Here is a 27976-nt window from a genome sequence, read left to right as displayed (position 1 = left end):
CCTGAGTATCCCTCTACCCCGAGAAGGATGAGAGACATGTGGATGCAGCCCTCAGCGTGGGTAAGTTCACCATGCCAAGCCTAGATCACCCCAGCTACAGACAACTCATAGACATGTGAGTGAAAAATATGCGCTCATCTTCGTGTGCTGTTGAAATTTTGTGGTGGTTGTTACGCAGTAATAGCTAGCTAATACACAAATTTGAGCATGAATGCTGCCAACATGGTGGTCAATGTGAATTTTCTGAATTGAAAGACATAACTTTATCAGTTACAGCTTTTTGAGAATTAAATTTATCCAAATTTTTAAAAATCATATCAAACCCTCACACAGGGGCATCTGGGTGGTTCAGTCAGTTAAGTGTCTGCCTTCAGCTCAGGCCATGATCCCAGGGTCCTGGGATGGAGCCCTGCCTCATGCTCCCTGCTCAGCGGGGAGTTAGCTTCTCCCTTTGCCTCTGCCCCTCCCTCCTGCTCTTGCTTGTGCTCTTGCTCGCTCTATCTCTCTCAAATAAAAAAAATCTTTAAAAGACAAAATATAAAAATAAATAAATCCTCACACAGTTCCCCTGGAACTGAAAAACAAACCAAAAGACTATAGCACAGAAAGGACTATCTATATTTGGGCCCTTCAGAAATGGCCTTTTATGGTCTATAATAGGAGAATAACACTAGCAACTAAAACCAATTTATTGATCTTCAACTCATGGGGTGGCAGATCCTGGCATGGCCACCCAATCTGCTCACTGGGGTACAAAACGAAATCCAGCAGATATAATGAATAAAATGACGGATGCATTGTTTATAGAGGAAGATCATGTCCTCGAAAAAGCAAGCAGGTATAGCTCATTGTCCACACAACAGCTAACCTAACGTTAGCTGTTAGCCCAGATCCTGCCAGCCAAACACAGCACAATCAGTAGTAGCCAGAGACTTTGATCTTCTAGAATGTGATAGAAACTGGGTTTCCCAGGCACCTGGGTGGCTCAGCTGCTTAAGCATTGCCTTTGGCTCATGTCATGGTCCAGGGGTCCTGGGATGGAGTCCTGGGGCAGGCTCCCTACTCAGAGGGGAGCCTGCTTCTGTCTCTGCCCCTCCCCCTTGCTCATGCTCTTTCTCGCTCAAATAAATAAAATCTTCAAAAAAAAAAAAAACACCTCTGGTATTTCAATTCTAAAAAATAAAATGGACAAAGCAAAACCTAAATAAATAAACAAAAGGGCAAACCAACAAGCCAACCAAGCAAAATACACTTCTCAATTTCCCTTCCTGGAGACGTATACTTAGATACACCCCCGCCCAACATTTATTCGAGATTCTTAATTTGGCACGCAGGAATCATCAGTGCTCAGTAGCACGTTTATATTCCCTGGATAAAATTCACTTCTCTTCCTGTTGTGTAAAAGTTTTCAGAGTGTCTTTAAAGAGGATTTAAAGCTGCTCATAACAAGGCTTCTTCTCTCTCCTTGGAACATCAACAGCAGCATCTGCTTTCCATTTTTAAAGGCTTGAGAAAAGTAAAGAGCTTGGAAATATCTAATCTGGAAGTTGCCAGTTGTGCTCATTTTATTTATTTATTACTTATTTGTCTGTTTTGAAGGATAGGACTTATTGATGGCATTGAAGTGTCTACACTTAGTGCTATTTTGTGAAAAAGAAATTTGTAGAAAAACATTTCTACAAAAATTTCTAGCCTGAGTTTAGAAGCTTAGATTTCTTAAGATTGATTTTATTAAAGGGGAGATTCAGTTTATATTGGGAATCTTATCCACATTGCATCAGTTTTTACTTTATTCTTTGTTTGCAAAATCATTCTATGTAAACATGGACTTGAGAGTTATTATAGGAATAAACTGTACAATATCTGTCTTAAAATGCTTAATGTCATTCCACTGTCTACAGATAGAATAAAAGGGAAGTTAGGTGATTTACATAAATAAAATTAAATTCCTGCCTTTGTGTCATTATGTCATATTAAAATAATTGGGCATATTTTCCTTGAATATGGGCCAAATTTTCCTCGAATATGGGCCATATCTTTGGGATGGTCTGTTACAAATATTGGCTATGGCTCATACGATGGTCACTTCGGGAACTTTACCATGTGCCTCAAAACAAAGGCCATGGTTTTCTGTAATAAATGAACCTGAGGTACAGGGAGAGGCATAGATGCCTCATACGCAGGAAGATGCCACTGAGAGAATACAGAATGGTTTCACACAGGAGCCCTCAAGTGAAACTCAGAAGGGCAACTGACTATAGACAGTTGGCTTCTCATATAGGCAACAGTGGGTAGTGACAGGTATATATTTATTATAAACAGCTTATTCTTTTCCCAAACAGCTAAATTACAGATTTCAGAAAGAAGATCCATATTTAGGTTTAAATGAATGTTGTTTGTTAAAAGGAAATTACTAGAATAAAAAGATGGATTTTTTTGCAGGGGATGAAAATGATCCTGAATAGATTCAGTAAACTTGAGAAGTATTAATCACTTGTGGTAAACTATAATGTTACATATTTTCCAAGGCCAACAGGTGTTTTGTATTTGGTACTCAAGAAATATATTTTTTCCAATTTTGTTCTGAAAAAAACGTGTTTTATGTTTAACTAAATTAAAGTACTCAGACAACTATTCCAACCATTGATTAAATAAAGTTGTCTCTTTATTTCATGGATTAAAATGTGCTGAAGATACATCATTTGTTTAAAAACACCTCTACTGTGTTTTTATAAGATGCACAGGGTTAGTCTACTGAAATGCCACCCAGGAAGGAAATAAAGTACTCTAATTTGGTGAGTTTCTTCTACTTTTATGATTGGCTTCTGTCTACGAATGCTAAGCAATCAGCTTTAATGTCGGACAGATGTGGGTTTCATTCCCAGCCTGGACACATTCTAGCTGTGTGATTTTGGACTTTATGCCTTAGTTTTATGAGGAGTAAAATGGGGATGGATGGTACATACCTCTTGGGAGTATAGCAGAACAAATTATGACATTTAATATAAAAAATGTGCCTAGAATATCATATCCATTGAATGTTAGCTGTTATTGGTATTCATATAAATATTAAGTCTAACTCGCTTATCATTTTGTTGTTATGTTTTCAAACTGGGCTGTTTTCTCATTGGGTGGTTTAAGAAATACAGCATATTACATACTATCTGGTCAAAAAGTCTCAATTACTCTTTCATTTATTTTTCATTATGATCCAAGTGTATTATTTGCCACTATCCCTTACAGATTATCCCATTTTTCTTCTTCTTGTGATGCTACATACACTGATCTAGAAATCAATGTTTTTTTGAATTCCGCTGTTCCCATGCAGTCTACATCCTTATATTATTGCTATCTTTATTTAGACAAACATCCACTTTTACTATCATATTATCCCATACCATAGCAACTCTAAGAGTTGTATTTCTTATGGTTCCCATGGGAGAAGAGTTCTGAGATGGTGTATTTCAGATATTAGTAGGTCTCTAAGAAGTGAACCCAAGAAACATTATATAAATGTTTTGGGTATCACTAAAATAAACATTCTTATGTTACATTTACATATTTAAATTAGTATTATTAAAGAGAAAAAATGTTCTACTATTGTTGATGGGTGGCAAGATAGGAAGATACTTAGTTTAGAAGCTGGGGTTATGATTGAGAAAATGTCTCCTAATATCCCAAATTGTCTATTTAATTAAGTGCCCACTTTCCCCTCCTGAAAACAATTAGCAACTGCCTATATTGGGTAATAAGCTCACTAGAGGGGAAGGAAATATTAGTGCGGAAAGAGTCTGACACACTACAAACAACAGTAGTTGGGCAGGAAATGAGTGGTAGATTGTCTGTGAGCAAAGCACTGCAGAAGTAAGTGGAACCAAATTGCTAAGGGTCTGAAATCAAGGCAGAAGGGTTTGGCTTTCAGTCAATAGTCAATCTATTCTTTCTGACATCTTGTCCTTTAAACCGACGGAACAAAGAGATCAAAAATAAAATCTAATGCCTCTTGACATTAGCGGGTGGGGTATGTCATTTAGGATTGACAGTGGAGTGAAGGAATGAAAGAAGACACACACAAAAAAGCAACTGTGGCTGGTGGCACCAGATCCTGGCAAAGAGCAGGCGGTCATCTGCGCTGTCTTTAGAAAAGTGTCCTTTATGCTGTGACACCTCTATCCACAGAATCTGTATTTTTATGTTTTAATTTAACTGCCTATTTTATTTTATAATATTCTCCTCTGTAAGTCATGTTTATTATGCCCTCTGTTTGGAGAGGCACATGGTACTTGAATTTGCTGTCAGATTAACCAGCTGTGTGGTCTCAGGTAAATTATCATCACCTTTTTAAATTTCTTCAGCTGTAATTTGAGGGAAGAAATACTTGTTTCATTGAATTGTGATAGTGGGTTTACACATGGGATTGAGGATGAGAAAGAACCTTGCACATTCCTGGGCATAATAGGCAATGTCAACTCGATTCAAATGCCTTATTGCCAAATAGTGTGTCCGTGCATGGAATTTAATAAATCCTTGAAATACTGACTTTTAGAGCTGGTATTAATATATTTTAGTAGTAGTTCATTGTCTCAAAGACATATTCTGGTAAATATTTTTTAAACTATATGATGAATGATATAAAATTAAAATCTTAGGGGCGCCTGGGTGGCTCAGTGGGTTAAGCCTCTGCCTTCGGCCCAGGTCATGATCTCAGGGTCCTGGGATAGAGCCCCACATCAGGCTCTCTGCTCAGCGGGGAGCCTGCTTACCCCGCACCCCTCTGCCTGCTTCTCTGCCTACTTGTGATCTCTGTCTGTCGAATGAATAAATAAAATCTTTAAAAAAAAAAAAGCTCTATAATTAAAATCTTAGAGTCATTCTTCTTACAACTAGGTCTTGCTCTATTTTATACCCTTAATATGAGTGTGAAATTCTGGAAGGATACCAAACATATGTTGTTATGTTCTTTCCCAAATTAAAGAGGGTATTTCCTTTGAGGTTTCTATCACCAGAGAACATAGACATCCTAGGTAATTTTTTCCCCTCTCCACACTGATCTCTGGACGCTTTCATTGTGTGTCACTGTATAATTCCATTCTGTTCTTTCCCAAATGAGTAAGTAATAGTTAGAATGAATTTTTTCATTGGTTTGCCATGGTTTCTCAGCATTCTCTGCTTCAGTGTTTATTTGCAAATGAGAAGCAAAATAACATCATTACTCTTTTCCTATATTGGAAACAGCTTCTACTGTAACTCTTTGTCGGGTTAATAGCACAACATGGCAAAATACACTTTTTCCTTTTTTATTCAGGTCCTCTTATAAATATAAAATTACAAATTTTTATTTTATCAATTCCAGAACAATTTTTAAACCATAAATACTTTCAGGTGACCTCTACTTAACATCAGCCTAAAATGCAACATATCAAGCTGTAAAAATGGTCACATACAGCATGTCCTTAATAGGAAAATGCATTTTTGATATAAAAAATCATGAAAGACATTGAAGAAAGGCTAGAAGTCAGAGACAGTCAACAATGATTCTTTCACTTTCAGAGGAAAATGATACAGGTACATTTTGAATTAAAAGTAAAGAAATAGGTTGCTTCCAAATTCTCTGTAAATTGAATCAAATTTTAAAATCAGTGAGTTCACCATTTTAAGTTCTCTGTACTTTCATTGACAGCTGAGAAACAGCTTTTGTATTTTAATCACCTCCAATAGTTCTATTTTATTAATCTAGTTTTAATCTAGTTTTTTAAAAATTTAATCTAAGTTTTTTAAGTTTTTGAAATTTTTAGTTGAAGTAAATCAAGAACGTGGAATGTGAAGTAGACATATGAACCAAAAGATAGTCCCTATCCACCCAAATTGTGCATAGAAATTCACAATCTGCACTTTTCCTTGGAAGGATAATTATAAAATGATGTGTGGTTTCCACATAAGTCTAAAAGGTGGTGAGTAAGGCTCCCCATATGCATTTTAAAAGTTGTGATACTCTATTGCTACTGGTTTTCTTTCAGTACTGTATGAATCCTATGTGTTTTCATTGTGTAAGAAAAATATTTCCCTATAATTTTCGTATGAAGGGGCTCCTTAATGATCTCATACCTGAAACTGGTCAGAAATGCATGTCCAGAACAAATCTTCCAGGAACTCTTGGTTTTTCCATTATACTCCCCTCTTCCACCTCTGTTCAGACACTGTTCCAAATTCTCCACAATAATCTAAGAGACCTACATAGAATGCCTCTGTAGTCTAGCATTTTAGAGTTACAAGAGAATTAGGAATCAACATATTAAGGTTTAAATATTCATTTATTCATATATTTATTTCTCCAACCAATATTTTTCAAGCCCTTTCAGTGTGCCAGGTGTGGAAGAAGACACAAGTGAGCAAAATTAGCACCCCTGCTGTTGTGGGCCTCCTTTCCCAATTTCTGCTCCCTGATTTTAGGAGGTCTCTTTGATTTCTCTGCTCAACTTGGGGCTTTCTCTTCTTCTGACTGAGTCCACAGGTGAGGAGGGACATTGAGAGGAGTTTATGCTAATATATATTTAGAAAGAACTTGGAACTCTTAGTGAAAGAGGAGATAGAATAGACCCCAAAGACAGAACATGGAAGGAGGAGGTGAGATTTACAAAAACCAAGGAAGAAGAGGCAGAAGGACTGCCTGGCCCCGGACCTCAGCCCCACATCCAGGTGGAATGTTTAAGGAGTTTGGAACTGGAAGAAATGTCAGGCTGGCTTTCTATGAGAGGGCTTTGAGAAGACAGGCAGGTAAGCAAGATTTGGAAGGACCCTTTTCTGTTATAGCCCTCTCTGTGTTATTGCTACTGTTTTAGAGGCCTTAAACGTCGATTGTTTTTAGGACCATTGGCCCTGGATTTGGGCTTCTTTCTCTGTTGACACTACACTGAGACTCTCTAAGAGGCTGCCCTATTTTGCTGGGATACAGGAGCCCAAAAAGGATTCTTTTCAAGACAGAGGGAAAAAAATGCGGGGTAAAAGTGACCAGTTTCTCCACAGAAAAACCTGAGAAATCATTATGGAGAGATTGCATAGGATTTCATTTTTCTAAGGCATTTCCCCAAGTTGCTCGACTCCTATTATTCTTATGAATTCTGTCCTTGATATATGCTAGGCTAGTCACTGAAGTGTATGAAACATAACCAGTGAAAATTAACCCTTTCCCAATCATTTTCTATTGACATCTACAAGTTACTCATTTACAGTGAAAAGTACCAAGAGTTTTCCTTCTTATTCCTCCCCCTTAGACTTTATCTTTGATATTATATTTACATCATTTGATATTATAACTGATCTCTTATTTTTTTCCTTAAATTTATCTAAATTCTAAATTTATTTTATTTTTTTAATTATTATTTATTTATTTTCAGAAAAACAGTATTCATTATTTTTTCACCACACCCAGTGCTCCATGCAAGCCGTGCCCTCTATAATACCTGATCTCTTATTTTTGTTAGTAATGACAGGTATCACAGAAGTTTATTTGTTTGTTTGTTTTTTTAAGTCTAATGGAACAAACCAAATGTAGGACCAATTAGGTCTTGTCTAATTTTATGGTACCAAGGCACCCAGGTTTATTTGTGCAGATTAAATCAAATCTTCCAACTCCTAAATACAATGTATATATTAGTATTACCATTTTACAAAATGGAGATGCATTAAAACCAAGATTCAAATTAACAGTTAATCTGATTTCAAATTTCATAATTTTCTACTCCATCATACTAATTTCCCAAACTTTTATAACCTGCATATGTAATGATCATTTCATTTAATATATATGTATTTATTTTATAGAATTTCCATCAGCAGGCTTTAAAGAATCTATGCTAGGTTATCTTTATTTGACATAAAGTCCAGATAAATAGTACCAAATACCTTAATGTAATGATTTGCAATTCTGTTTTATAAATATCCAGAGACATATTAGTTGGTGTGTACAAAATCTTTCAGATTAAAATGAACCATTAGAATTTTATAAATTGATACACCAGCATATTATTATTGTAATAAAAAACATAAAGACTGTGTCACTGACACAAAATCAAATAGGTGTTTATAGGAATTGCTAAGCAGACATGTATTTGTCTTCTAAAATATGTAACAGTCAAAAGTGTCAGTTAAATTTAAACCCAGCCACCTTGATTAATTCCAAAGGAGGCCAACAACTGTGATTGACAACATCTTTCTCTAATCTGCATCCTTATTTGCATCATACAAGCATTACATCTCTTCACTGACCACACATTTTGAAGCTTAAAACAGTTTCTCTGGAAAGCCTTGCCTTAAAGGCAACAGAAATAGCTATTCCTTATAGCATATGAAACTGGTCCACTAAAAATACAGTTAGGGAGAATATTTTGAAAGCAGAGATACTACAAGTTTTATTTCCTGCATCTTTCAATCTTGACTATTTGCCTGAATCTTACAACTAAAAATATATTAATATTAATAACAAACAATACATAATACAAAAAAATCTTTGCCACTCAATTATTGAAGAAATTCTCAAAACTACTCAAGCATTTCTCCATGGCATTTCCCAGAGTGTCACTTACTGTCTATTTGTGTTGTATCTGTCAAAATATTTAGATTTTATATTTAATTTGAAGGCGCTCTATCAAAGTATTGGTTTTCTATAAGTTTTCCATGATTCCTTATTTCCATTTCAAATAAGTTAAAACAAGGAGTGTCATAAAATATTTAAAAATGTACCATTTTCTATTGTGTTGGTAATGGTTTTTCTTTTAAAAATCTTCCTCACACTGAAAAGAAATAAAATGGAAAAAAAAAAAATCATCCTCTCCAGGGTGCTATTGGCCTACTAGTACCAAGGACAGTTAGGGCCTTGTTTTTTTGTCATTTCCACACTTGCTTGCAAACCTTCTGTAAGAGAACAATATAAATGCTTTTAGAAAAACAATTAGAAATCTATTGAATTTCTCTCACCTATAATAACTTCAGAATATTTAGGCAGACCATGTATAATTGAATTTTCCAATTAAGAACAGTACAACATTCATTTTCAATAGCTCATCTTTTTTTGATGTAGTTCAACACCACCACATTTTTTTAAAAATTTAAGTGTATGTTATTTTTTCAAGTCATTTTATGAATAAGTAAATAAGTATAAGCTAACTGAAGTCTTCTCCCATAAATTGAGTTTGCCATTTAGTACCTGCCCACAGGCTCAGACCTTTAAAAAAGTCTGGCCAGGCTTAAAAAACAGCATGTTCTGGGAGAAGACAAAAGTTAATCAAAGCTGAAACGACAGTCCTTTGCACACATTCTGGTTCCTTTAGGCTGCTAGTGTTCATTTAATTTTTGCTGATTAGCCAAATCCTACCATTATGATGGTCATCAGTTGTATCAGGCAGCTTAGCCTGCCTGTTCACCATAACTAGAGGCTGAAATGTGCTACCAAGGGAAGTGGAAGATGGCTTATATTTTCCAAAATAGTTTGGTGTTTTACAAATGCCAAGGCATGAATTATCTACCAGGAGCAAGTGACTTAGTGAGCTTAACTTCATCTGTACTTAGAAGGAGAGCTGTTTAACTTTTAGTGTAACACTAAAACCTAGAAGATAAAACACAGTTCTTAAATGTCAAAAAAAAAAAAAAACAAGAAAAAGAAAATTAAGAATGATAATCCATTTTAATTATATTTTCATAATATTTTAAATTATGAGATGCAAAGAGGTTCAGAATTACTATTAAAACTGCTTTTTGTGATACATTTAGAGAAGTGCTATATGAGAGGAATGGACCGACCATTTTAACTTTTGTGTTTTTAAGAAATACATAAAGGACAGAGTCATGCAGAAAAATGAATACAGCAATGTGGGAGCTCAGTTCTTTTGGTGTGGCAGTGTTCGATAAGGGATGGGTTAGTATCCATCATAGTTACCAGCATTGCTAACCTGTATATATGAGCAGATGCCTAGTTAAGAAGGTTTTGCTTTCTTAGTGACTATTCTTTTGTGCTTTTTTCCCACTGAATTCTTTGAAAACATTGGAATCCTTTGAACATTAAACTGGCTATATGCAACATCACTGTTTTCATTAATATTTTAGGTAGCTGCTGACAGAATACTGTTGACTACACACAAACTGAGCTTTCATTTCAGCCACATTACAATCATTTATTTAGAGCCAGTATTACTATATACATTTTATAAATGGCTGGAACTCATCCACCACAAGTTGATTAAGTAATTTGCTTAAATTAACATCATCTAACAGAACTGAATTTTATATTGGACTCTAACTAGTTTGGGAAAAGATATTTAATCCTTATGGACCATATTTGATACAGTTATAAAATGAAGCTTACAGCCTTGTGAGAGTTTCTAGGCTGTGATATAGGGAGGAGGGTCTCAGGTGGAGCTCAGCAAACTCCCTGAATTGAGCTGAGAGTCCAGGGAAGCCAAGGCAGAGAGAGATTCTAAGAGTACTGGACAGGACAGAAATGCACAGTGAAATCTAGAATCTGCAGAATATTGATTAGCACACATATGTGAATAGATATGAGTTTGGGAAAAAGATTACTACTTAAAGCAACAACAGTAACAGTGTCCAGCACTTACACAGGACTAGGAATAGTACCTGTTTGTTCCCAATTTTCATACTATTCTTTATTATGAATGGGACATTGAGTAGAGGACATATGAAAGTCTCAATAGTGGGAAATAATAAGACCTAAACTGAGCACTGTTTTAGTCCACCTAACAAATATTAGAATCAAGGGTGAAAAGGAAAATTGGTTTCCATAATTAAACTGCATCCCAGAATGAAGCTCTAGAATATTTATATGAAACAAAATATCCAGCACTGAAAAGGTAAAACTCACAAGGCATGGCACTGAGTAGAAAATATCAGGTATGCAAAGAAGTAGGAAAACCACAACACATCACAAAGAGTAGAGCCAATAAAAACTTACACAGGGGGACACATGGGTGGTTCAGTGGGTTAAGCCTCTGCCTTCAGCTCAGGTCATGATCTCAAAGTCCTAGGAATGAGCCCCACATCAAGCTCTCTGCTCAGCAAGGAGCCTGCTTCCTCCTCTTTCTCTGCCTGCCTCTCTGCCTTCTTGTGATCTCTCTCTCTCTCTCTGTCAAATAAATAAAAATCTAAAAAAAAACCAATAACAACAAACTTACCCAGAATTTGGCACAGATGTTATAATTAGTAAACTAGGACACTAAAACAGTTGTTATAAGTATATACCGGTTTTTCAAAATGGTAAGTAGAGACATGGAAAGTATTTTAAAAAGACACAGGTCAAACTTCTCATTATGAGATGGAAAAGAAACTGGGTGGGATTAATAACAAATAAGACATTGAAGAAAAAAAGACAAGACACCGAAGAAAAGATTAATGAACTTGAAGACTGATAATATTACAGCAACTATTCACAAGGAAGCACAGAGAACAAAAAAATAAAAAGAGCACAGTGGATTATGGAGTAATTTCAAGAAGCCAAGTACAAAGAAGTAGAAAAAAGAAATGAATAGAAAATTCTTTGAAAAAGACTTTAGCTGAAACTTCTCCATTTTCATGAAAACTATGTAAGCCCATACCTCTAGGAAGCACAATGCACCCTTAAGCACAAAAAATGTAGAGAAAACTATTTTAAGCACATCCTAATCAAACTGATCAACCAGTACTAAAGAGAAAATTGAAAACACAGCCAAAGAAAAAGGACATATTATGCACAGAGGTACAGGACATATTATGCACAGAGGTACAAAGATCAGGGGAAGAGCAGATTTCTCTAAGGAATGACTATTCTTTAAGGAATAGTCATGTGAAAAGACAGTGGAGCAACTTTGAAAGTATTGGGGGAAGTAAGGGGGAAAAAATCTGTCAGCTTAGAATTCTATACCCAGAAAAAAAAAATCTTTCAAAAATGAAGGTGAAATAAACACTTTTTCAGACATATAAAAGCTGAAATAATTCACCAACAATACACTCAAACCACAAAACGCTATTAAGATAGTTCATTAGGCAGAAGGAAAATGGTAATAGTGGATGGAAATCTGGATCTACGTATGGAATGAAGAGCACTAGGTAAGTATAAATACACAAAATGAGCAAATATATAAGATGTTTCTCAATATTTATATTGCTTAAAAACAAAATTGACTGAGATATATGAAAATAAATTGTATGACGATAGCATAACAGCATAGGGGAGAAATGGAAGTAGACTAATAGAAGATTCTTATACAATAATGAAGTAAATATCACATGAAAGTAGACTGTGATAATTTAAATTATATACTATATAAAGACACAACCAAAATGACAATAGTAATAAGGTAACAAAGGAAATTAAATTGGATGATTAAAAAATACTGAATTAATTCAAGAGATGTCAGAAAAGAGTTTAAATGAGAAGAACAAATGGGACATACTGAAAACAAAAATAGTAGTTGTTCCATAGTAGTCCCATAGACTACTACTTAGGAATAAAAAAGAATGAACTTTGATGAAAGCCAAAGCATGAATGGATCTCCAAATAATTATGCTACGTGAAAGGTAAATGAAAAGAGCGCATACTGAATGAATCCATTTATATAAAATTCTAGAAAATGTAAACTAATCTATAGGAACAAAAACCAGACTGGGGTTGCCTGGGGACAGGGCTTATCACCTTGATTATACATCCTTGTGTCAAATTGTATACCTGGAAAATGTTCTGTAGAGTGTACCCTGTGTTACTTACAGCTGAATAAAGCTATTAAAAATTCAGATGACAAGATCTAGAAGTGACAGGAAGGAAGAGGGATAACTATTTAAGAGCTATTTTTTTAGGGTCTCACATTACAATAAAATGGATTGCTGTCTATCTCCTGATCAGCATTCCCAGATCTGAATTATTTGCTGATTGATGCTATTAATTGTGCATTAAAGTAAATTTTTCAAAAGAATCTACTGATTTTTACGCAGGAGCTCAAGTTGACGGCCTTGGGCACTAAGTTCCCAGGGCAGATATTTTCTTATAGGCTCTGGTTTGGGGGATTTTTTTTTTGTTAGTTCTGCTTTTTTATTTGTTTGTGTGAATGTTTTTCTGTAGACTAGTTTTGATGACCCGTCAGCCTCAATAGGGATTTTTATCCATAGTCTAGGCCTAATAAGACTCCAAAACAGTGGTTCTCAAATCTCTCTGTTTATTACTGTAATCTGGAGAACCTTAAGAATTTCCCAATGCTCAGGCTCCTAGTACAGAACGATTAAATTAGAATCTCGGGATGGGGCCCAGGAAAAATACCAAGAGATTTTATTAATTTATTTTGATATCTAGCTTCTAAAGCATTTCTTTAGAAAGCACATTATACCTAATCCCTTTGGTGTTCTATTTTCATACATCGCTGAACATAAAAATAATCTCTTACACATAGGATAACATAAATCTATACATGTAAAACAACTTCAGAGAAGAGAGTGCCTGGAAAAATTCCATGAAATATTAACTCGTTAGATGTAAAATATCATTTGGGCTGAAAGAGATAATGTTATACTAAATTCTACTATAAACTCGGTATTAAAGTCAAAATTGTAATGGAAATATCTGAACGAAAAACTTCACGTTGAAAATCTACATTCATTAACTCTGTGGGTTGAAAAACACTGCTATCATTACAATACTTTACACTGGCCTTCAAAGTTACAGTTTAAGAAACACTTCCACAGGGCACCTGGGTGGCTCAGTGGGTTAAGCCTCTGCCTTCGGCTCAGGTCATGATCCCGGGGTCCTGGGATCGAGTCCCGCATTGGGCTCTCTGCTCAGCAGGGAGCCTGCTTCCTCCTCCTCTCTCTCTCTCTCTGCCTGCCTCTCTGCATACTTGTGATCTCTGTCTGTCAAATAAATAAAATCTTTAAAAAAAAAAAAATTTCCATGGCCGATACAGCATTTTCTCCCAATAATCAATTACAAAAATTAATAAAAACCATGAGCAAGGTCCTATATAAGATCCTGTTTCAAGTGGGAAGAATCAAAGGAGCAAAGAAGTCTAAGACACAGTTACTTCCATGAGTTCCTAAAATCCTGCCCTTGTTGTGTCTCTAAACACAGTCTGGGTTTATATCTCTTGATTCTCCAACTTGTACCTCAATTTAGAGAAAGAGGAGGTCTGAGAAGTAATCACAGGCTCACCTGCTCACTTAGGGAACATGAAGTCCACAGCACACATAGGACTTCTATTTGGTGAGCTCATGATGCTGAAATGCTCTCTTGCCCCACTCATGAATAATGGGACAGGTCCACATTTAGCATTTGAGCTGCTAAAAAATATGACTACAGAGCAGCAAGGGCCTATGTTCCCTGTCAAGTAGAGATGCCCAAAAGACAGAGAGATAGAAACTAAAAGACTAGGAGAGAGAGGGAAAGAGGGGAGAGAGTGAGGAGTATTCCTAGAGCTGCCTTTCCTTCCAGTCTGTGAACTACTGAATTCAGTATAGTTCTAGTTGGTTAGTAGACACATACACGGCCATGAATAAAATAGCTAATGAAAGGGAACTAAGAGCTTAAGTCCCAGTGAATTCTGCAAGTCTTCTTTTTAAGTTACTCTTATTACTATTTTTGCAGTCCAAAACACATCTTATTCAAACAGTATGATAAATCTGTCTCAGGAAAGCCTGCCCTGACTATCGTATTAAAATTTCCCCACCCATTGCCTGTCCCAAAAACTTGGATCTATTTTTTTTCCAGCTATCTATCTCCATATAGCATAATATATACTCAGTTGAATTACTTTGTTTATTCTTTCTCTCCACTATAAGCCAGCAACTAGACTATCATCTCAATTTATGGAGAGATGTTTGTTTTATTTACTCGTGTATCACAATTACTGAAATTGTGCCTGGCACCTTACAGACACTCCAAATACACTTGTCAAATGAAATAATTAGGTTCTCAGATTGTTAAAGTCTGTAATATTAGAGACAAATATTGGAGAAAGCTAATGGAATGAAAGTTTAAAAATAATGCAATTGAGTAACTTACTTCTTGTATTTCAGTTACAGTTGTGTTGGATATTTGACTTGTAGAAAAGCAGATTTAGCACCCTGATTTAATGGAAAAAGATTAGGATTTAGAATCAGCTATAGCTGGGTTGAGTCTTGTCTGCTATCTACTGATCCGTGAGGTCTTGAGCAAGTTACTTACTCTTCTCAGCTGCAAAATGGGAAAAGTAATCCTTATCTTGCAGCTGGGGCAAACTGAGGAGACTGGGCCTACATGCCAGTCCCAGACCTGCGATGTCTCAATATCTTCCTGCCTACCTTTTAGGGCCTGTATTATGTCTCACCCACCTCAAATTCATATGTTGAGGCCCTAACAACCAGTACCTAAGAATGTAACTATATCTGGAGAAAAGGGCTTGAAAGAGGTAATTAAATTGATGGGATTTTTTAGTGTGGGCTCTAATCCAATATACCTTGTGCCCTTATGAGAAAGGAGATTGGGACACAGAAAGACACCAGGAATGCACACACATAGGAAAGGCCAGCGTGAAGACACAGGGGAAGGCAGCCATGTGCGAGCTAAGGGGGAAGACTTCAGAAAAAACTAAACCTCTGATACCCTGATCTTGGGCCTCTAGCCTCCAGAGCTAGGAGAAAACTAATTTCTGTTAAACCACCCAGTCAGTGGTATTTTGTTAGAGCAGCTCTCGCTAACTAATACCCTTCGCTCAAGTATTTTTCTTCCATCAGAGTGTGCCAATTTGGTTAATCCCTAGAATTGAATTAATAGCTCCTTACTCCTCTTCCTAGGTAAAATCCAGCACCATTCACCATTTAATTGTTATGTTTATTTAGCAAAAATGTGATGGATTGCATCAGGGACAGTTTAGCTGTGTGTTATTTAGCTGATGGTTCTGTCCCCTTTTCTCTGAACATCTTTCCCACCTTTGTGTCAAATTTGGGCTCTTGCAATTGGACACATATATTATCCCTGATGTAGAAATCAATATATAGAAACTATTAGTAGTGGCAGGAGTTTGGAAATTGGGTATAAATTTTGAAAAAGCAGGGTTATTCAAGAACTTCAGAAGTTGAGTCACTGGTCCTTTAGGTAACTAGTCCTTTTTTTTTTCTTTTTTAAGATTTTATTTATTTATTTGAGAGAGCACCCACATGCATGAGCACAAGCAAGGAAGTGGGGAAGAAAGAGGGAGAGGGAGAAGCAGACTCCTAGCTGAGCAGGGAACCCAATATGGTGCTCGATCCCAGGACCCTGAGATCATGACCTGAGCCCAAGGCAGAAGCTTAATGACTGAGCCACCCAGGCACTCCCATTTAGAGCTTTACTTTAGAAATTATATAAGGATATCCTCAGTTATAAAATGAGTATGCATAAAAGTAGTAGCCTCCTAACAGTAAACAGAGTAAGAGTAATCTATGTAAAGTGTTTACCACAGATCCCAAAATATGTCACTCAAAATTCTTTACTGTACTATGACATATTATAACATAAAATTTTATGTTTGTTTATTTCTGTTTGCTTTGCTAATAATAGCAATAACATTACAATCACTACCATAGTTTACCTTGTTTTTACTACAGACTCAATACCATTTATATGCAAGGCTACTCAAGATAAAATCAGAAACATGGGAATTTGACCTTGGAAAGAACTATAAAATTTGTCAAATTTGACTATCCCTGGGATGATTTACTCTTTCCTAGTTCTTCTTCTTTTTTTTTTTTTTTCTTGTTCATCTTTGATCATAAATGAGAAGAGAGAGGCAGTTACTCCCTGGTAATAGAGAGAAATAAAGAAATGTTAAAAGCTTAGGAAGGAAATAAAGAGGCATAGAATCAGAAGATGGATTTGTCTGGGATCACTTGATTGCTTTCCAAAGAAATGGACCAGAGCTGGTGAGCAGAGCATCCTGCTGGATTAGCGAGGTGAATGGGAATAACCAACAGAGCCCGTACCTAGCCATCACCATCGCATGAAAAGAACAGTAGAAGTTCAGAAAAGCCCACAATGTGCTTCGTGGCTAGAGGAGTCTTTCTTTCTTTCTTACTTTTTTTTTTTTTGGAAGAGCCTTAATCAAGGAGATTTAACAGAAATCTAGGCAGTAGAATGGTCTGGCTTGTTCTCTTTGTTGTTCTCTATATTTACCAATCTTTTTACAAGCCTCACTACCATGATTCTGCTTCTTTCATTTCTGTTACCATTTACTCAAACAAAAGTAGCCTTTATTCACTGGTCTCAGATTTAAACATGACACAGATTTTTAAAAACTGACCTTTCATCTCTTATGACGCTATAATCAATCCCGACTTTCTTCTGCCTGTGTGTATATTCTCCTTGTGGCAAGAGTGTTGTTTTCTTGTTCTTGTTCTTTTAAAAAAATGGATACTATCACATATAACATGTTTCTGGTGACTTCTATCCTTTTCCACACAGTAATATTATTTATTCTTTAAATAACTCTTCACCAACATTATTAACTGGAATTTAAGTAAAAACATGAAACTACAATAAAAAATAATGAAGTTCATTTTGAAAAAAACCTCTTCATTATCAATTTCATGAATGTTGAACGCCTCCTCAGGCACAAAATTCAGAGGTCATTCTATTAGTTTATAAGCAGTAAGGAATGTAGCAGAACTGACAACAGAAGAGCTGCTTTAAAATAACCATCTTTAAATCATTGACGATTCAGACATATGGGTCTATGTGTCTCCTTTTTGGTTAATTCTTTAAAATGACTATAAAAAGGGCTTGCCTGGGTGACCTTGTCAGTTAGGCATCCAAATCTTGATTTTGGCTCAGGTCATGATCTCAGGATTGTGCAATCGTGCCCTGCATTGGGCTCAGCACTCAGCAGGGAATCGGCTTGGGATTCTCTCTCTTTGTTTCTCTGCCCTTCCCCCTGCTCGCATGCTCTCGCTCTTCCTCTCAAATAAATAAATAAACCATTTAAAAAATGATTATAAGAAGGATAAGTGCAGACTCAGAAAGTGTTTTACATTTCCCCTAACCTCATTGCTCTTTGTTATTGTTTGGATATTTGCATATTGAAATTTTCTCAGAACTATCAAATATTATTATGTCACTAATGGTATCTTCATTTTAGTTGTGAATGCTCCCTAAAAAGTCAGTTTTTTGAATATGCCCTTCAAGTTCTCAGTCCATTTCATGCATTAGAAAGCGAAATCACTCAAATTTAAAAGAGAAAATCAAGGATAATTTATACAATGAGATAGAAAAGATGAAGGCAGAGTGGATGGCAGATTCAAAAATCCATCATTTTTGCTATCAAAATGAAATCACTTATAAAGCCTAAATCCTTTGTTTTTTTTTCTCCCTCTTTGGTTAAGTTTGAACTGAAAAGGAAAGCAGACATTAAAAAAATAGTGGCAGCTTAGTATTTCATATATATTTATTCACTAAGTGCTTCAGTGTTCAGTATGGCACCCAGTAGGCACATATGGCCACTTCACTTTAAAATTAAAATTAAATTAAAAATTCAGGTATTCAGTCACACCAGCCACATTTATACACTCAACAGTTACATCTTACTATGACTACCATATTGGACAGCACAAGTACAGAAAATTTCTATTATCACAGAAAGATCTATTGGAAAGCCCTGCACTAGGATACATAAAGTCGCCAAGTATGAAATACAATAGGAATTTTAACATTATAAGCCAATGCAATGTTAAATTTGGAAAGAAATTAATTACCACAGAGTAAATGAATAGTTAATAGAATAATACAGCAATCTGAATGATCCTTTTATAGAAATTTGTGTATTTGATGATCCTTTGATATAAATGTGTATATGGCAAACTGATATTTTTAGCCCTAATAGCTAAAGTTTGGGAGTTGAAATAGAACACATGAAAATGTTCAGTAAAGCAGAATGCTCTCTACCATGGTTTATGAAACCTTTTAGATTAAAGTTGCTCTCATGTAAAACTTAAAACGCAGCTAATCTGGTTGCAGTGAAGCTGCGGGGTTCCTGCCTGGTCAGACAGTTTGGCCCGCTGCAGGTTTCCAACATACCTTGAGTCATGAATCCCAAGGAAAACCTGAGCTTTAAGGGAAAAAAAAAAAAAAGCGAATTCTGACCACAGTAGGTGAGAGTGGTTTAAAAAGTAGACTAGTAAAGCTCAGAACTAAAGCTAATTCAGAAGTGAGACCCCTCCATACTCTATGTCAAAGTAAATATTTTATTATTAACTTAATGTGAATGTTTATATCTTCTCGTGAAAATAAGTACAGCTGAAAGAGAAAAAAAAATCCAGGAAAATAAAATTGATAAATGCTGTCATGATTAAGAACAGGACGAAGTTTCAGAACACAACTCAAGTTTTATACTAGAAGTATCAGAAGGTTAAGGATGAAAAGAAAGGCATTGTTACATCTGGCTATCTTCTAACCATAGTAATCTGTAAAGATTAGAAATGCTTTCACCTTTGGATAATAAAAGAATTTTTGTTATATACAGTGCCATATAACAGAAAAAAAAACACCACAAAAATGAAAATTACTTAACTGGCTTATATGAAATCATTATTTCATTTTGATATGCATTTGCCTGATGAATAATTTATTAGAAAGTGATAATTGTATAATGTAAATGATAGGTTCTTAAATTGTTTTTTAATTGGAAAAAAATGTTACTAAAGATCAGAGCTCAAATAGTTTTGGGGAAGATCTACTGAAAAATATTAAACAGATACATCATACCATCATACTCTCGTACTGCAAGCTATTAAAATCCCTGCTCCACAACCAAAATCATATTGCCAAGAAGTGTGGCAAGAGTCATTATGAGATGTTAAAATTTTGGATTCTGTTTTGTTTTGTTTTGTTTTCTAATTTATCCCCTGCTGTCCACAGGTTGAATCAGATAATTTGAATCATATCAGCTCCAATGACGTTAACAACTATTTAGGCCTCCATTTCTTAGATCCTAGAACAGCATCAACCTCAAGGCACTATGTAGATTATTGGAGGTAAAAAGACATTTAAAAAAAAAAAAGAAAAGAAAAGAAAAGAAACTCTTCCCTTGTGTGGCCAGCCCACTGGATACCTATGATTAGAAATATATTAAGCTATGACAGTGCTCTGCTATTCATCTTTAACCTTTTGGTACTTATGAATGTAAAACATGAATTGTCTTCTAGAACTTGATCCTGTTCTTAATCATGAAATGTTTACCAATTTTATCTTTTTTTTCTGTTTGGTGAGTTAGAAGGTCTTAGAGACTTATAACACTGATTTTAAAGCATCTGCTTTGGGTTCTATTCTGTTTTTTTGGTTTTTAAAGATTTTATTTATTTATTTGATAGAGAGAGATCTCAAGTAGGCAGAGAGGCAGGCAGAGAGAGAGAGGAGAAAGCAGGCTCCCTGCTGAGCAGAGAGCCTGATGCGGGACTCAATCCCAGGACCCTGAGATCATGACCTGAGCCGAAGGCAGCGGTTTAACCCACTGAGCCACCCAGGCGCCCTGGGTTCTATTCTGAAGCAGGATTGATGCTTACGATGCAAAGTACATAAAGCATCCATTTAAAATGGATCCCTTAGCAAACTAACATTCATTAGTACATTACTGTAAACTTCCAGTTTCATTAGTCATAGTGCTGTTCATTAATTAGATTGAACATAGTGCTGCCCGATCTGTAAAGTGTTAAAAGGCATTTATAAAAATGGGATAGGGAAAACTTACTGACAAAAGAATCTTCTCAAGAAACACAAAGTTAACAATCTTTCATGGCATGTTAAGGGAAAATAACTAAAATATTACAGGATATCCAACCAAGGTTACACCATGGAAGCATTTTGAAATAGCTACTATTTCCCTCTATCTTCACCAAGCACCAAGTTGTATTATTTTTTATTAATCTGGGTTTGTGATATACTTTGTTTTATTATACATTTTTTAACAGAAAATTAAAAAAACATGTTCATGAATAATACTCAATAGAGAAGGTCTTACAGTTCCTTTGGAGCTTTCAATTTCCAAAGAAATTAGGTCTCAGAAATATGCCATTTCTTTACCCTTCATGTAAAGTATACATATATATGTGGAAAAGCTGATTAATAGCTACAATCTACACAGAAGATGAAGGTAGTATAGAATACCCCTTATTAGGGACTTATTCACTGATTTCCATAGAAAACTTTCTGAAAATTCAACTTTTGCCTCGTTGCAGAGTTAGGCTGTTAGGTGCAGTGAATCCCCACCAATTACGTGGACCCTTCTGTTGTAGGATGGTTTTGAAGAGATAATGACTTCCCGCAGTGAGTCAGTGAACTGACCTCCTGCATCAGTAACAAAAGCTACACATTGGGGGGTGTCCGTAGCCATGCGGCTCCAAACCTACCAGCAATCTGTAATAGGCAGCCCTACTTTTGCAGTGGGAAAAAAAGAAATGGAAGTTACTATTAAAATCTCCTCTGTATTGTAAGAAATGCATCTTTACAGCACCAAATAGGGAATGCATGATTTAAAAAAAAATAGGGAGATATTCACATCAAAATAAAACTTTTAAGAAAAGAAACATGGGAAAGCATAAATAATCCATAATTTAGGAGATACTTGTCATAAGCATTGATCATTACATCTTATGGGAATACTGACTATTAAAACATAGGCATTCTGTGTTTAGTTTTTTGTTTTAATAATATTTTATGTTTTTTAATTTGTATTATTACCAGGAAGTGTTATTATAATAACAAAAGATCATATATGAAGTGGATCTTATGCATTTTATGATATAACTCATTAAGTTAAGGAGAGAACATATGTTATAAGAATTAACCACACTTCATAAAGAAAGTTAAATGTCAAGTTCTGTTTGACCTGTTAATTATATTCAATACCATTAAAGGGCAGCATTTGCAAATTGCTTCTGTGCCTAATATTTTAGTGTTTAGTGACAAATTTATAATCTTGACCCTCATAATTAAATTACTTAATTCCAGAATGTTTAATGGTTCTTGATTGCATGCTTGTCTTTATTTTCTTCTTCTCTCGATTATGTTAGAAAATTCCATGTTATTTCCTTTTATTTTTACTTTCTTTTAATACCCACTGACCTTTTACAGAAAATAAAACCTGAAATGAGAATAATGACCAAACATTAAACGTGCCTGTTAAGTTTAAGAATCTTCGATGAAAGTATAGGTATATACCAGAGTGAGGATGGTGTTTCATATCATTTAAATTTCCAAATGACTTTCTTCTGGAAGCCACAATAATTTACTAGCATCATAACACATTTTTACTTCTCTTTAGTCGATAAAAACATGTTAGTTATCATGTTAGTTATTATAGCTTCTAATACTAGTATTAGGTTGGACTACAGAAAATTGACTTTATGGCAATGTCATACAATCCAACTCAACTTTTTAAATAGGTAAATTCATTACAACAATCATTAACAAAGTGTCAGTAACATAATTTAGTATTTTGAAAACATATGTATGCATGTCTACATTGCAGTCAGGGATGTTCTAAACTATTATGAGTGATAACTCCCTTTTTGAGTTACAAGAAATCTTCTGAAATTCCATAAATGAGCACTGATTAGCAAACCTCTATATACTGAGGAAATTTAATACCTAATCTATTTATGTTTCCATTTTTGCCAAGATGTTTTGGTTTGGTGTCTGTGGGCGGTAGAGAGCACACAGAGACAGCCAAAGATTCTCACGGTACAGGTCAATATTAAGAAATACATTAGCATGGGTACTTTTACAATAAGCTTTCCAAGAAATAACATCTTCTTTATGAATTCAAGAATGATTTTCTTTTTGGAGTGATTTCTTCTTATAGAAAACATGATTCTGTTTATTATAGTGGATGCTTGTACCTTCCATTTCCTAGTGAGATAAAGATCAATTAAAGAGGGGAGTGGGACTTCTAACATTGTGTTCACATAGAGCCTGCTGTAGCCTAAGCTTCTCATCTCTGTAGACCGTCTGAACAGTGGTTGTTATTTCAACTGTCATCTATGTGCTGATGACTTCCAGAACTCTATTTGTAGCCCAGACTATCTAAGCCTCAAACCCCTATGTCCAGTTGCCTCAGACTAATTCTCCAGGACATTGAGGTCATCTGCTGCTATCTCAACTGCCTATTAGGAGAACATTTAATCGTCTTTGGAAGAAAATACCATCAGCCAAAGTTTTCACAAATTTCAATACACAACACTGAGGAGAGGGTTCACTGAAAAATTATAAGGCATGTTAAGATCAATATCAATTCAACCAAAAGCAAGAGGAAAAAAAATGAAGGCACTGATGACTCAGATGTTAGAGTTATCATCCAGGGGTTTTACAGTAACTATGATTAACATATTCAAGAAAGTAGAGGGGGAACATGGAGCCTCGTCCCAAAAGACTTGGAATTTTTAAGAATCAAAGACAGTTACAAAATGCAGATGTATATTTCTTTTTTTTTTCCAATTTATTTTCAGAAAAACAGTATTCATTATTTTTTCACCACACCCAGTGCTCCATGCAAGCCATGCCCTCTATATTACCCACCACCTGGTACCCCAACCTCCCACCCCCCCGCCACTTCAAACCCCTCAGATTGTTTTTCAGAGTCCATAGTCTCTCGTGGTTCACCTCCCCTTCCAATTTACCCAAAAGCACATACCCTCCCCAATGTCCATAACCCTACCCCCCGCAGATGTATATTTCATCATTCCTCTGCTTGAAAGTTTTCATGGCTCCCTTGCCTACAGGATACATACAGATAAACTCCTTACCATGTCACAGGAAGAACTTCAAAACTTCCTTTTATCTGTTTCTTGAGCCTGACTGCCTACCCCTTCATAGACATTTTGTGCTTTAGTCACATTCAACTGCTAACAGTTCCCTAACACAGGACTTTCCTTTGATGTTGCCCGGCATTCACACTTGATGTTCCTGGAAAGTGGAATGCTCCCACACTACCTGCTGGTCCATCTAGAAATAGAGATTTATCCACAAATAACCATCTCAAATAAGACCTTTCCTAAGAAATTCTTGCACTCCTAGCGCCTATTACATACTCTATTAAATGCTTTCCTGAGGTATTTCAGTTTCCCAGACATCTACTGGCCTCATGTATCTGGTAAGCCGAGAGCAGTATGATCCAGCTATTATTAAAGATTAAATTAAAATTAAATAAATTATATGAAAGAGATAGTTAATATTTTCAGGTTCATCATATCTGATTATTTTATTACAATCGATGCTCTAGGTTATTTATGTCTGTTGCTTTTGTATGGTGAAAATAATTTATAATAGTGTGCTACTGTTTATCTCTTCCCAAATTTGTTGCTTTTCCATGTTGATATCCTGAAATCAGCCGTGATAAGAGTATTTACACCACAGATACCAGCAAATGCCAAAAGCTAGGACTTGATCTTTTGTTATTGATTATGTAGATTTAAGAACACTATGGAGAAAACATTAATAATGCAGATTTAACTTAAAATGGCATCATCCTATAGCCTGTTACAGTGTGAACAGAACACAAAATTTAGAGACCATTCTCCTAGTATGTGAAAGCCATTGTCCAACTCAGAACAAAGTTGCTCACATAACTGAGAAATGAATAAAGCTGACATATGTATTTAAGGTTTTCCTTTCATTTTACTTGCCAACCAACATGAAGGAAAATTTCAAATGGCATTCCTGTCAGATTTAGAATGTTCATCAATACAAGGCTGTCTTATTTGCTGAACAAGATAGCCATCACACAGGAGATAGCATTCCATTGTCTTCTTGCTTCCATCATTTCTGTTGAAAAATTTGGCTTTGTCTCTTTTTGTTCACTTTTAAGATAATGTACCAATTTTTCCTGGATGCCTTTAAATTTTGATTTTCAGCAGTTTCATTGGGATATTCCTAGGTGTATTTTCTTTGTATTTATGCTAATTAAAATTCATAGAGTGCCTTTAAAAAAAGATGATAGTCATGTTTTATCTGTTTTGTGATTTATTATGGTATCATTATAATATCAGAATTATAAAAACTGATTTTATAAGAAATAGCAAGTCACAATGAAATTGTATGTGTATAAAACAAAATAAATTAGATATTTTATCTGTAAGTTGTGTGCTATAAATTTAATTTTAATATAAATTAAATATACAATTTATTATAAGTATAAATTAAATTTATATATATTTATATATTTGATTTTTATTTGTAAATTGTGTGGTTATGTCAGTCAAATTTATAGTGAAACTATATATACGTACACACCACACACATGCACATACTTTTTTGAAGAGGCATTTGTTAAACAGTTATCAGATCACACAGGCTGAGAACCTCTCAAAGACAGGAATTAAGTCTTGTTCTTCTTTTATCTCTATTGCTTGGATAATAAATTCAGTGATTAATATACAGTCTGGTGAAATTACTATTACTTTAAGCCTACATATAGAGGGAGCCAATATTAGTTAGATTTGAAACCCAAAATTGGTGCAGAAATCATAGTTCAAGAAGGAGTGCTTAAATTAAATTGAAAAATTAGTAGGCATATTAAGGCAGAGAAAAAAATCCAAAGCAGATTTGAAAAGGGCTGGCTTTGTATAATTATGTATTTATAGTAATGCACATCTCCCCTGTAAGCTGCCTTGCCCAATATTCATAAAGTATATGTATAAAGTGACCTATATAGAATTCATAGGGAACTACAAAGAAATCATTCTCTTCTTTCACACTACTCAGGTCTTCACATCAGACTCCACTTCAAATTATAACTTAAGCAAATTGTAGAGGACTTGGTGAAGATCTGGAAAATAGCCAAGACTGCATTTTTTAAGGATCTTGTAAGGATCTTTTATTTGGTTCAAAGAATAGAAAACTAAAGAATTTATAACTTCACAAATATGAAGGAATTCAAGATAGAAGAGATGTTCTCCATAACCATGTTCCAGAAAACAATGAATCTTTTCCTCCTTGGGTACGTTGGTTTTTTTGTTGTTGTTTTTTTGTTTTTTTGTTTTTTTGTTTTTTTTGTGAAAGATGCCAAATCATCTGGCTTCAGCTGGAAGGAAATAACATTAAAACTTTTAATTGAAGAAGGTGTTTTTCTCTTTCACTGGGACATCGGATATAGAAAATTCTATTCTGAGACCCTGATAATTTAATTAGCATCTAAAACAGTCTTGGACCATCAGCTGTGGCTGGGCAGGCCAGGTTCAGGCTTGGGGGCCAGCTGCTGGCATAATCCTGCTGGAGGTGAGCAATGACATCATTGCGGTCACACGCAAGTTAAAAAATGTGGCCGCTGGTCACAAACCAGAAGCAGTAGAAGTAAAACTTGCAGATTTTGTTGGAAGTCCTCTATCATATTTCAAATTACAATGGAGAAAAAAAAAGTGATGGTCAGTGTTTCTTTGAAATTCTACAAGGAACTTCAGGCACGGGATACTGATGAGTTAATAAAGAGGGTGTACAGAGTTTTCTTGGTAAATCCCAAACCAGGATACAATGTCTCTTTGCTATATGACCTTGATAATCTGCCGGCATCCAAGGATTCCATTGGGCATCAGGCTGGCATGTTGACATTAAATTGTTTTGCCTCTGTCTTTGAGAAATGCTTCTAATCCCAAGATGAGGGCAGAGAAGGAGAGAACGGTGCATTTATCTGTTAGAGGGATGGTGAGACCATGTATGTTTAGTCTAAAAAGGATAGAGTCACAGTAGTCTTCAGTACAGTGTTTAAGGATAACGATGATGTAGTGATTGGAAAAGTGTCCATGCAAGAGTTCAAACAAGGACACAGAGCCAGCCCCACAGCCCCCACAGTTCCCCCTTAGCCACCAGGAACCTCCTCTGGAGCTGAAAGACACAGATGCTGCAGCAGGTGACAACACTGGCTCTATGACCTTCATTCCCTCACCACACCGAAGCCAGGGCTCGAGAAAGCACCAACAACCCGATCCACATGTCCTGGGACTACCTTTACTACCACCTCAAGTGCTCTAAGGCCTAGATTCACATATGATGTGGGCAAAACCAGCAACTTCCTCGAGGTGCTGAAATGTGCAGACACTGAGAAAAAAGAACCGAAAACAGTCACAGGGAAGACCATTTTCATACCGCTAGAATTGGGAGCAGGAGGAGGAGGTGGCCGGCAACAGAAGGCTACTGGCTAATCATAGCTTTTCATATGGCGTGGCTTCAGGTTCTTAAGGGGTTCTCCATTTTGGTTCCATTTTGTACATGTTTGGAAAATAATCTGGAGAAATGAGCAATGCTGGCAAGGACATAATAGTTCTCAAGAATTTTTTAAAAAAAGAAAAAAAAAAGAATTCCATTTGATCGACTTAATTCCTTTTCTTTATCTCCCCTCATTCCCCTTGCCTTCTTCCTCCTTTTCCAAGCTGTTGCACCTTGCAGTATGTCACTGGTAATAAATTGCAGGACAAAGCAATCTTAACTTGTTTTCTCCTATGTATTTGAGTTCAAAACCCTTATATCTAAGAAATACACTTGGGGTCATTAATAAAGAAAATCTTTCTATTGTCAAAAAAAGGTCATAATTTTTAGTACAGTTGTGTGAATAGGCAGAGACATAAGATAGTAATTTCTTCAGGGGCACCTGGCTGGCTCAATCAGAAGAGCATGTGACTCCTAATCTCAGGGGGTGAGTTCGAGCCCCTCCTTGGGCATAGAAATTTCTTTTTTAAAAAAAGTAATTTCTTCAAAGGAAACAGCAGAAACAATGGAGCAAAAATTGGAAGAATATGTTTTGATTTCTTAGTTGATTATTCATATCTAAGTTGAATCTCATACAGATACTGACTGGCTTTGTAGGGAGTATTTCTATTTTACTGATTTATGTTAGAACATTACCAGCATGATTCATAATTTTACTTGTCCTAAGAAAACTATATAAACTTATGTCAAATGTAAGAAAACAAAAATAAATTATGTATAAGTATCCACATTTACTTTCCCTTTTAT

At 35.5% G+C, this 27976-nt stretch overlaps 1 protein-coding gene and 1 pseudogene across 1 annotated transcript in view; both read left to right on the top strand.

The window, feature by feature from the left end:
* The window catches only part of KHDRBS2 (KH RNA binding domain containing, signal transduction associated 2), a 574896-nt gene that overhangs the window by 498541 nt on the left and 48379 nt on the right, over positions 1-27976 (top strand). The gene's annotated exons all lie outside the window — the stretch shown is intronic.
* Positions 26364-27424, top strand: LOC122909444 (annotated as a pseudogene).

Source organism: Neovison vison, chromosome 1, assembly GCF_020171115.1.
Source record: "Neovison vison isolate M4711 chromosome 1, ASM_NN_V1, whole genome shotgun sequence".
Lineage (NCBI taxonomy): Eukaryota > Metazoa > Chordata > Mammalia > Carnivora > Mustelidae > Neogale > Neogale vison.
Note: the sequence above shows the minus strand (reverse complement) of the source record. Positions and strands in the feature narration are given on the sequence as shown.